Source organism: Dipodomys merriami, unplaced genomic scaffold (genome assembly GCF_024711535.1).
Source record: "Dipodomys merriami isolate MVZ:Mamm:240054 unplaced genomic scaffold, mDipMer1.0.p SCAF_11, whole genome shotgun sequence".
Lineage (NCBI taxonomy): Eukaryota > Metazoa > Chordata > Mammalia > Rodentia > Heteromyidae > Dipodomys > Dipodomys merriami.
Window position 1 is genome coordinate 39,420,452 of NW_027202382.1, and position 12,404 is coordinate 39,432,855.

A 12,404-nucleotide genomic window follows, 5' to 3' on the forward strand; every position below is an offset into this window, starting at 1 on the left:
GGAGAAATACCTTTCCCTGTTGTTATCATTTGCTTACAAAGCCTCAAATACTTCCAAGAATCTATGGCAATGTTACCCTGAAAATATCTAATTACAAATCCTCGGTGTGGGGAGGGACTGGAAAGAAAAAGAAGCTCAGAGATTCCTTAACACCTCAGTGTGCCAAGTATGTACCTTGGTAATTCTTAGGTATGTCCTGATAACAATTCCTATTGTTAATATGCCAGAATAATTACTGAAGATTCATTATCTTGGAAAGCTCTTTTGCTCAAGGCTAGCACTCTACCACTTGAGACACACACCACTTCCTGTATTTTGGTGGTTAACTGGAGCTGAGTCTCCCAGAATTTTCAGCCTGGGCTGGCAGCAAATTAGTATCCTCAGATCTTAGCCTCCTGCATAGCTAGAATGACAGACCAGTGCCCAGCTAGAAAAGGCAGTTTTGGAAAAAGATATCTACTTATGATTATATCATCTCAATTTTGCCTTATACTTTTTCTAATATCAGCCAACATAAATTGTTTTATATCTTTGAAATTAATTGCATATATTTGATTGTTTTCTCATTGTCTACATCAACTCTTTCCATATTATACTACAAGTTTTGTAATTGTTAAGGACCATATAATATGCAATCAAATTAATCCTATCTCCATAGTTAGACAATAAGTCACTTCTTTTCATTAATGCAATACTGAATTTAAAATGAACAACTTCACATGTATGAACTCCCAGACATTGAGTTAGTAAGTCAGAGGGGTTAGGCTTGTTTTTGTTTTGTTTAATATCTTGCTATATCCTTACCAAATATCTCTAAAAGGACAATGTGCAAGGACAAGAGACAGTCAAGATGTGCCTAGCACAGGGGCAACATCTGGTAGACACTCAGTAAGCAACTGTCAAGTCCAGAGGGGTTCTCTCCAAGCCCAGTGTAGCTGGCACCATTGGTTCCATTCTACTCTCATTCAGAGAATGGCTTCTTGTTTATTCTTCATTCTGAAGACATCTGGTAAACTGATGATAAGGATGGTGTCAACATTCATCACTCTGCATATAGGTTTCTGATTCACAAGCACATGCTCTCAGCATCCATGTACGTACTCACTCTCCTGTGAGCTCTGTGGGTTTGTGCAGCACTTTCTTCAGGAGGGTGCCTCTCCTCCTTATTTTAATGTACTGGCAAGAAAACAATTGTTTGTTCTTTCTGACCACTTAGAAATTTTTAAAAAAAGTGTGTCTCACTCTAAGGCATATATTAAAAAGAAAACATAGCCAAATAAATTTAGTAAGCTAATTCTAAAAGCTTCACATTTGGAGTCCGACTCATCTGAATCATTTGTGATTCAGAGGTATCAATTTCCATGTTTTTCCAAGGACAATTCAGTAATAAAGCAAAAGAATAATTCATGTCCTAAAAGTATCTTCCTGATTTAGGTCCGATTTGTTTGTTGCTCTTCTAGAAAATATAAATGCAAAGATACTTGTTTTCACTGATAGCTTCTCTCTGCCCTGAGCACTTCAGGAATCACAGCAACTTCAATTTCAATGCTGAATCATACTGCCATTTTGAAGACATTTTAAATGGCAATTAAACACATAATTAAATTAAAGCAATGATAATATTAACAGCTATAACCATATCTATGCACAGGCAGATTATGACAACTGCTTCACAACTGCTGTGCAGCCGATGGTGATTGTAGGACGCCATTGTACATCTCTGAATATAAGAATAGGGTCTACTGTACTGGGCCTTTGTTCTCTGGAAATTACTGCACTCTCTGACTTCCTCAGTTACATCCTGGGAAACTGAAAGCTCCTCTTTCTTCCTGCTCCCCTACAGAGGAAAGGGATTCTGTTGCTGGTGTCAAGGCAGTGACAATATAATGACCTTTACCTGAAAGGTATCTTTATTTTGAATCCTAAGAGGGAAAGGAACTAATATTATTGAGTGACTATAACCCAGTCACTTTTATGCATTACATATATAATTCTCAAAGCAACTCTGCAAGGTAGTGTGCTATTATCTACATTTTCAGATGAGGAAACAGGTTCAGAAAGGTGAAGCAACTTGCCCAAGGTCACACAGCTAGTAAGTGGTAAAGCAATATTATAAACTAAGGGCTGTCAGTCTATGAGGCAGGCTGTACTCATATTGTCGCAGTCATACTTGATACTGAAGACAAAAGGAAAGGAGTATTAGTTTACCGAAAGTGCCTGTGTTTCTGGTATAGGTAGGTCTTACAGCTTGGGTTCATTCCTAGCAATGAACAGAGATGCATATGGATCTGCAGATTTCTTAATGATCCTGCAGTCCCCATCCATTATGACTGCACTTCCACAATTTGTTTAATTCCTTTCCCCCAGATAACTAGAACCCTCTTAATTATGTTCCCCTGAGGTGAGCTGCTACTAATTGGAAGTGAGTCAGGTGAAATAAAAGAACACTGGTGGTCTAAATACACAGCATACAGCTTCACCAGACAAAGGTGGAGGGGGTGAAGACAGGTCTCACACTTCCTGGCAGGCAAGCCCTCTTTGACACCAGGAAGGAACACAGCCTTGGGCAGCCCAGGGATTTGAAAATCTACTGGCTCTCTTTTCTTTACCTGGGTACAAATGCACAGTTAGCATCACTACTTACACACCACAGTGCCCACCCTCCCGCCCACGGGTGCACCACCTTTTTACCCAAGTACTTTTCTCAGCAGAGGGGGGCCCACAAGTTTTCCCTCAGTTTACTATTTTTAAAGGTAAGGAAAGCTCAGAAAGAGGCCTTATTCACTTGAGCCTTTTGTTTTCTTTCTTGTTTTTGAAAAAAACCCAAAAGAATAAACACAGCTTGCCTTACAGTTTTAAATTCTGCTCCAAATAATGAAGCCTGGTTTTGTGAGGGAGGTCAAAGGACAAAAGAACAGGAGAAAGAACAAAGAAGATATAACACATCTTGTTGGGAACAAAATGTGGCTTTGGCTTTCCTGAAGGTTACAGAGAGGTGCTCCTAGGCTAATATGGTGACCAGTGTGGCAGTAGGAGTAACAAGCAGCTGCCAACCACTGGCTGTGTGCTTGCCTCATGTCATTGCCAGCCAAGGCTGCTAGACATGTTCTCCCTGGGTCCTCAGTGTGGAGGAACCACAGTGCAGATGAAGAAGCCCAGAAAATGAGTAACTCATCTGAGGGTATGCAGATCACAGCAGAGCAAAGACTAGAGCCCACACCCACCACACTGAGGTAACAAGCTCAAAATTTTCCAGGAGACCAGCATTCAAATGGCCAAAGAAGGAGAAGAGCAAAAGGAGATTAGCTTTTTCCAGTCTACTCAGGAGGCCACAGGAAGGCCTAGAGTCCCCACCTTCTAGAGGAGTATCTTCACTGCTCTGTCCACTCCAGGTATTATCTTGTTCTATATGTCCTCTGAGATCTTAGTTACATGATGTACCTACAGACCTCAGTCCCGCTTCCTTAATGCCCCATTGAACCCATGCTGCCCACTTCTCATATGGCACCAGTGGTTGCTTATACCTCCTTCCTTCAGGCTAGGACAAAGTTGCACCATTCCATATTTAACACAAGCTAGACATCCTACTCAAGGCTTTAGTTATCTGATCTCAGGGAATCCTCAAATAATCCAACTGGTATTTTATTTTTCCCCTCATGAAAAAAGTTCTGAGAAATTTGTTCAAAGTTTCCCTCTTAACAGCAACTCCAGCCCAAACTCTCCCGCAATGTTTCTTATACTGCTCTTATTTAATAGTGACTTCTCTGGACCATTATGCTACATTTAGCAAAAGATAATTTGATAATTATACTAAAATAAAAACTTCAACAGCTAGTAGATCCATCAGAATAAAACTATGCTTGCTTCACTAGCTGGAATTGACTCTTTTTTTTGTTCTAAGCAATTCATATGAATATATTCAGTATAATCCCTAAAGTAGGGAAAGAATTAGAGGCAAAAGAAAAAAAAAACAATAAAGTCAATACTTGAGCGTCATGCTACGACATCTACTGATGGCCACAAATTGGGCTCTGAGCCCTCTTGCTGCCAAACCCAAAGAGATATGAGATCATAAGATGACCTGCGGAATCCACAGAGAAAAATAAACTACAGTCGACCCTCATACCCACAGGTTCTGTGTCCATAGATTCAACCAACGGTAGATCAAAAATACTCTAAAAATAAAATTCTAGAAAGTTCCAAAAAAGGAAAACTTGAATTTGCTGCATACTGAGCACTATGTAGCACCTCCAGCTGTGGCCTCTCACCACTTCATAGACCACCCCCAGCCTCTCTCTGGCACACATTGTCTGAGCAGTGTTTGCAGGGCATCCCATTCAAATCTCGTGTTCCCAGGCTTGCTGACAGTTGTTTCAATGCTGCTTTAACTCATCATTATTCCCTAAACAATACACAGTAACTATTTACAATGCATTACATTGCATTAGGTGAAAGTAATATAGAGATGATTTAAAGCATAGAGGAGGATATGATATGCGCAGGGTTATATACAACTATTGTAATGTCTTACATAATGAAATTGAACATCTTCTATGGATTTTGCTACCTGTGGGGGCTCTGAAATGGAGAGAACTACTAGTCAGAAGCTTGAATTTTAAAAAGACTGGAGGGGGCTTATCATATGCTGGTCAGTCAACTAGCACAATATCAGGCTGGGGAAAGAGGAAAGAAAATAGATTTGGTCTCTGCCTATTTGGAGCCTACTAGCAGCAGATGAAATAAGTACATTACTCTATGTGCACACACTGCTGCAACAAGGAGACTCATGGGTGCTGTGGTATACAAGACAGGAAGGCCTAAGGTGACCTCATTTCATCTTCACAGCAATCTTGAAGGCTTATCTCTGTAGCTTACAGAGGAATCTATAGCTCAAAGAGGTTAAGTGACTTGACAAGTCATAAGGCTGGTGAGAGGCACATAACAGGGCTTGAAAAGTACAATTGGTGTGAATGCTATCAATTCAACTTTTCTTTGGGGAAATGGTATTTAATTTCTTTCCTTGTTTCCCATCCAGCACTCTCTAATTTTTTAGCAATAGCAGAGAATGAGCACCTGTAAGACCAGCAATAACTCTAGATTGGGTAAGGAAGTGAAGATCACCTGTTTCTGTGTGTGGTTTCACATGGCCAGAGCACAAGGAAGGCTTCTGACAGCAGAAGGGGAGCTCAGTGTGAGTTGAGTTGGATGCTGCTAATGCAAGACACATGTATATCACTGGCACTGATCAGTGAAAGCAAGCAGAGAGAGGACATTGTCCGAGTGTGGCTCTAAAGCTCCACAGGGTAACCAGTGAAGGAGGGGGGACAGATGCCTTCCAGAGCCCTAAGCCACTTGTCCTAACTGAAATGAACCTAAGTTACAAAGATAATGCCTGGGTGAAAACCTGGAAAGGTCAACATCAAAGCCTGAAGTAGGCCGCCCTTTTGTGACTCCTCAGTCTACCGGAAGGAAACAGACTCAGAAAACATCAGGAGGGACTCCATGGCTGAGACCACTGTAGCAGGAGAAGTTAATCATACAGTAAAGGTCAGGAGACAGAGTTCTCAGAGGCCATAGAGAATTCAACCAGAACCATAATAGCCAGAACTAGCTGCAAAAAAACAAAAACAAAACAAAACAAAACACACACACACACACACACGCACGCACGCACGCACGCACGCACGCACGCACACACGCACACACACACACACACACACACACCAAAAAACAACTTCCCCCAACAAACTCAGACTGGGATTCACCAGCAGTCCCGGAGCTCCTTCTAGAAACGCAGAAATGAATTAGGTGCAAAACAAATGAGAAGAAACAAAGAGAAAGAGGTTTATAGAGGAATAAATAAAGAACATTCGATGTAACTGGTAATAATAAGAAAAGATTTTCTTTCTTTTTCCAGTACAAAGATGTCACATATGCCAAGAATGCTTAGCATCCATTAACCTTTTTTGCCTAGGTTCTCAGTTCAAATGTTCAAAGGAAAGAGCCTAGCACTACGATAGTGCTTCACACATTTTTCCTGGTGCCAGAAACTGAGAGAGGCAAGAATACTTGTCTGAAAATCCCTGGCATGAGGTGACTTGCTCCAGTGCTGCTGCCTTCTGGAATCTTGGATGTTTTTATGGTCTGTGGCTCCTAACTTACAGTGACCTATGGTTCCCAATACATAGTTAGAATGCCTTTGTTGGGGAGACTACTACACTGTACCTCAGAAATTCTAGAGTTTTCTAAGGATTGTATATCTAAGCCAGGCTGCAGGCCAGAGAGGACTGAGGAATTACATACATAATGTGTATGCGAAATTGGGCAAGTCAGCAGAAGGTAAAGCATGGAGGCTGGTCAGAAACTGGGGCTGGAGATAAGCTGCTTCTACCTTACAAGCAGAAAGCAGGCAGGGAGTAGGTCACCCTTTTGTGCCTCTCCAGTCTACTGGAAGGAGACAGACTCAGAAAACATAAGGATGGGACTCCATGGCTGAGATCTCTATAGCAGTAGAAGTTTATCACAGAGAAAATATCAGAACATGGGTCCAGAGGTTCAGATGCAGAATCAAGAAAATGAAAGACCGGGCAGGGAAGGTGGCTCAGTGGTAGAGCGCTTGCCTTGCATGCATGAGGCCCTGGGTTCAATTCCTCAGCACCACATAAGCAAAAAGAAAAAAGCCGGAAGTGGCGCTGTGGCTCAAGTGGTAGAGCACTAGCCTTGAGCTGAAGAGCTGAGGGACAGCGCCCAGGCCCAGAGTTCGGGCCCCAGGACCGGACCCAAAAAAAAAAGAAAATGAAAGACCATCTGGTGGTTAGGGTGCAGTCAGGAGAGCATGTTGAAGGCAGGTGGGTGAGAGCCAACAAACTTCATCTTCTAATTTGGAAAGAGTGGTTTCTATGTTAAAGGGACATTGTCCTCTCTTACTCTGCTATGGTCTGAAGATGGGCTGTCTCATTGAACCTTATGTTGAGTCAATTCCTTGATGTAAAGACATTGGGAGGTGTTTGGGTGATGGGACTGGAGCTCACCTGGAAGAGTAGAGATCAAAATCAGGACTTCCCACTTATGGAAGAAGAGAAGAAATTGTGTGTCTAGTGTACCTGATGATCAGAAAGTGTACACACACACACACACACACACACACACACACACACACACACACACACACACACTTAAATGTGCATTGGTTGAACAAAGAAAAATGATTACTGAGTAAATCCAAAAACCAGTTTTCTTAGAAGTATGCAAAATATCTTCTACAAGCTCTTGGGACTCTAAGTATTGGGGGCTGCTGAAGGAAATGAAGGTCACATCAGCCTAGGGGTGGGTTAATTTCATTACCCAGTAACTTCTTTTTAGTTGTCTATTTGGTGCCAGACTATACTTCTAGCCATATTACTGGAATTATTTTGTAGATAAAGAAAATGGAACTCAGGCTGGGAAGGTGGCTCAGTGGTAGAGTGCTTGCCTTGCATACCTGAGGCCCTGGGTTCAATTCCTCAGCACCACATAAGCAAAAAGAAAAAAGCCAGAAATGGCACTGTGTCTCAAGTGGTAGAGCGCTAGCCTTGAGCTGAAGAGCTGAGGGACAGCACCCAGGCCCAGAGTTCAGGCCCCACAATGAGACCCCCCCCCCCAAAAAAAAGAAAAAGAAAATGAAACTCAAAGGAAAGAGGATGTAACTCACCCTAGTTACATATTAAATAGAACCAGAGCCAGGATTTGGACCAGGACTTTGACTTCTAATCTGGACCTTCTTCCCACCACTCAGCCTCAACCCTTTGAGTATAGTCAAACCTTCTCAGGATTTACTCAGTAATCTATAATTGTTCTTTGTTTGACCAATATATACGTGTGTGTGTGTGTGTGTGTGTGTGTGTGTGTGTGTGTGTGTGTGTGTGTGTGTGTGTGTGTGTGTGTGTGTGTGTGTGTGTGTGTGTGTGTGTGTGTGTGTGTGTGTGTGTGTGTGTGTGTGTGTGTGTGTGTGTACGTACTTTCTGGTCAAGTACACTAAAAACACAACTTCTCTTCCTCCATAGGAATGGAAAATCCTGATTTTGATCCCCTTCCTTCCAGGTAAACTCCTATAATAATAGTACCATCCCCTGAGTACTGGACCACTCTCAGACCCTTGCTATTTCTTAGCTTAAAAAACAAAACAAACGGGCTGGGAAGGTGGCTCAGTGGTAGAGTGCTTGCCTTGCATGCATGAGGCCCTGGGTTCGATTCCTCAGCACCACATAAGCAGAAAAGGCTGGAAGTGGCGCTGTGGCTCCAGTGGTAGAGCGCTAGCCTTGAGCTGAAGAGCTGAGAGACAGCACCCAGGCCCAGAGTTCAGGCCCCATCACTGGCAAAAAACAAAAAACAAAAAAACAAAAACAAACAACAAAACCCAAATATCCAAACAAACAAAAGCAACCCTCCATTCTTTTGTTCACCTAAGCATGCAAAATCCTCTATGGAGTCATGTTTTCTATAAGACAAAACCAGTTACCAGCTCCTATTTCCCTCTGTCCAGTGCTAGGGACATAGCACACATAAGCATTTGCTGCAATATGGACAAGATACAAAGCTCTTGTGTCTGTTTTAGCATTCTTTAAAATATCCTACCTAGCCCAAAATTGGGTATATAGAAGGGAATTTTAATCACTAATCCATTTGTTCAACTAATCCATTTGCATCCTACCTGGACACTGTCAATTTCAATTGGATTTTGTGTGTATGTGTGGGGGGGTCAGTTATGGGATTTGAACTCTGGGCCTGGGTGCATCCCTCAGCTCTTCAGCTCAAGATGAGTGCTCTACCACTTGAGTCACAGCACCACTTTCGGTGTTCTGGAGGTTTATTGGAGATAAGAGTCTTATGGACTTTCCAGCCCATGCTGGCTTTGAACTGTGATTCTCTCCTCAGATCTCAGCCTCCTGAGTAGCCGGGATTACAGGCGTGAGCCACCAGCACCCATCCTTCAATTGGATTTTGTTTAATCATTTATTTGTGTGTACATACACATGTATGTGTAAATATATATACACACATATGTACATATACACATACTTGTCCACTAAGATATATCCACTGCATATGCATGAGAATAGTCAGAAATAACAAAAACAAACCATAGAACCTACTATTTACAGTAAAACCCCTTTGTGTTGAATGACTCCTACTCCCTTTGGTCAGCTCAGAGAGGCTCAGTGACCTCAAAGCTACTATATGGAAAAGCCAGGGTTGAAGCCATGTTTTTCTTTTCCTATCACCACACCTGCATCTGATTTCTGTCTCTGCCACCGAGATTAGTAGTGATTCCAATTAATTTAACATTAATGCACTCTCAATGCAAAATTTCATAGTATCAATGAAGACATTGATTAGAATGGGCCCAGCTGTGCTTCACTGGAAGTCACTTCACAGCTATATCCGGACTGATAGCCACATGGACAAGGAACCCTGTGGTTAATGTATTAAAGAGTTTTTGCTAAAAATCCTAGATGGAACAGATTCATGCAGCAGGTGGGATTGATTCAGAACCCTAGCATAGAGCAGGGAAGAGCCTAGGGTTAGTATCTCTCAGAGAATCTGAACATCCCTGTGCTATTAGAAATGGCTTTTATGATGTCATGAAATATACAACGTATTTCACAAGCTCAAATGCAAAATCTAGGTTTTAGTTCTAACATATTCTATTTAACTTTGTCACTTACTCTTGACCACAGAATGCATCAGAAGTTAGCTACAAATATAGCTGTACCTTACTGACTTTTACTGGAAAACCATACTCTTGCCTTGCTTTGAAAATATTTGCTCACAAAAAGTATGTTAATATAACCTAGAATAATCCAAATATACAAATTCAATTTGGGAGATAGTTTGGGATATTTAGGTATACTTTAGAGGGAAGAAAGGAGAAAAAGGAGTTTACATAGGAAATCCCATATCACTTCTACGGGGACTATTAATTTGCAAAATTTCCTTAGCATAGTATATAGTCATAATATGCTCTATAAATGTTTATTGAGAGAATGTATAATTAACAGATGACAATGTATGTCTACAATAAGCAAACATCAAGAAGACTATACGAAGACTTTTTATTCCACAAAATCTTGGGGATAGGTATGACTCATTCTCTGACACTTTGCAGTATATTAGTAAAAAAAAGGCTTAACATCCTGGACCTCTGGATTCTAAGCTCCATTATTTCTTAGCTACCTGACAGTAACTCACTACACTTCCCTAAGTTTCCATTTCCTAAGTTATACAAGGGAGTGAATAATTTACAACTAATTTTAAAGATAGTAGTGACATTGAGAAAGAGCTTGCTACACAGTGCACTCAAAACAGTGGATGATGATGATAGACAAGGATGATTCTCATCAGCAAGTTAATCCTTTTGTCCCAGAAATGGGAAGGCTTTCCCAATATTGGCCCAGGTCAGAGATGCCATCAGCCAAGGTAGAGAACATTTTTGTTCTCACTTTCAAAGTCAAGGGAATGGCATAGATCTGAAGTAGAAAGGAACCAGCAGCACATGTTTTTAAATATTCATAAGGGCTGGAAATGTCTTACTCCTTTCGTTTTCTCTGCCATCTGCTTTTGTTTCTTTTCTTTTCATTCTTATGCCACAGCTGCAAATGAAAACAACCATACAATAACTCAAGTTAAATAAAAAAAATCAAAATAAAAACAATCTGAAGGGTAAAAAGAGAAGACGAATTATAAAGTCTTCCCCTGAGCTCTGAAGGCAGTAGAAGCAAGATTAATATGAGTTAAACCTTCTGGAGAGTAAAATCCATGCCCCATGTTTTTGGTTATGGTGATAAGAGCAATCACAGTAAACAAGTGGCCCCTACAAGCCACTTGATGACTAACACTTGTGATTCTGATAGCCTCTCAATAATGTGGACTAATTATGCCCATTTTACAGAAAAAGACATTGCAAGGTCAGAGGTAAAACTGATTTTTAATAGTGACATAGTCAATAAGAGATGAGACAGATTTGAATCCAAACCTAAGTACTTTCCACTTTGCCACTCTCAAATTGGGAAGGGATAGGAAGAAATTAACTTGGGAAATATTTAAGGCAAACCATTTGTACTAAACTGATTATTCAGATAATTAAAATCTGTGATTATAGCTCTAATTAAAGTTAACTCAGATAATTGGTTGTTGTATTTGTGAATGTGCAATTAGAGTCTTCCACATAATTGCAGGGTGTTCAGTATCATACTTTCATTTATTAACTGCATGCAAACTAGAGCTTTGCTCTAGTGGTCTCTGGTCTACCAGACTACAATATAGCTTTTTTGGGGGGCTGGGGGTGGGGTCCCTGGGCCCAAGGACTATGACCTGTGATACTAACAGCAGGGGCTGGGTTCAGCCCCATTTGCCATGTCTTTGTCTGGAGGTCAATGAACACCTCATCATCAAGCACAATGTGAAAAGCTCTTATGGCCTACACTGTTGTCCTGAAAACTCTGAGCAGCATGTACCTGAAGAAAAACTGGCAGCAGTAGTCCTCATGTGTTAATTACACTTGCGAAGTCTATTATGCATAGAAAGGGCACCTGCTGGCAGTGAAAATGACTAGAATCCGCCCTTCCTGTGCAGTGAGTAAATTGAGAGTTCATTTCTACAGGAGATAATAGTTTTCAGATTCCATTTCTTGTATCCCCTGCAAGGGGACGTACTTAACATTTAAATCATCTGCAGAGGAACAAACCTCCCTCAAATTTGCATGTTTCAGGCTCCCAGCACTTTACTTAAAATGCTAGTTATCCCTGCTGGCTCTTACCACCAAGGATGAAAAGCAAGGTGGTGAGGAGTCCCAGAGCACAATAGAATAAAGCTCTGAGCATTGACTCAAATTTCATGACATTTGTAGTTTCTGACCAGAGTGGTAGCAGCAGGCTGAAGGTGATCAAATTAACCCTTGATTGGAGGGTTTTTGTTTTTGTTTTTTTTCTCTTGGGGTCTTTCTTTTCAATCTTACATCCTACAGTTAACAGACACCAATCCCTACAAGCCTGTAATCATCCTCTGGTCAGATGTTTTCTTTTGTGACAAGAGACCAGGAGAGAGATGGCTATATAAACACATGAACTTCCAAGGTGAAGTCCTCCTAAAATCCAGTTGGGCACCAATACATTAGCGTCTGAACTCTGATTCTCTAGAATGGTAGCCTGGTATGACAAGGGTTCAGCAGCATACCTTGCCAACACCATGCTCTCAGTAGGCTGGTGACTGTTCTGGAGAGTGGTGAAGTAGAAAGGACAATGGATCAGCTTTCACAGTAAACAATAAATAACAAATCCTCTAAGCAAACAAAATACAGAAAATAGAATAAAAGGCACGCTGAAATCTTGTTTCTACTATGCCATTGTTAAATATTTGGGTGTATAAGC

General features: G+C 41.1%; 1 protein-coding gene across 7 annotated transcripts in view; it reads right to left on the reverse strand.

Annotated features, from left to right (window-relative positions):
* Positions 1-12,404, reverse strand: part of Dennd1a (DENN domain containing 1A) — a 482,983-nt gene that overhangs the window by 194,531 nt on the left and 276,048 nt on the right. The gene's annotated exons all lie outside the window — the stretch shown is intronic.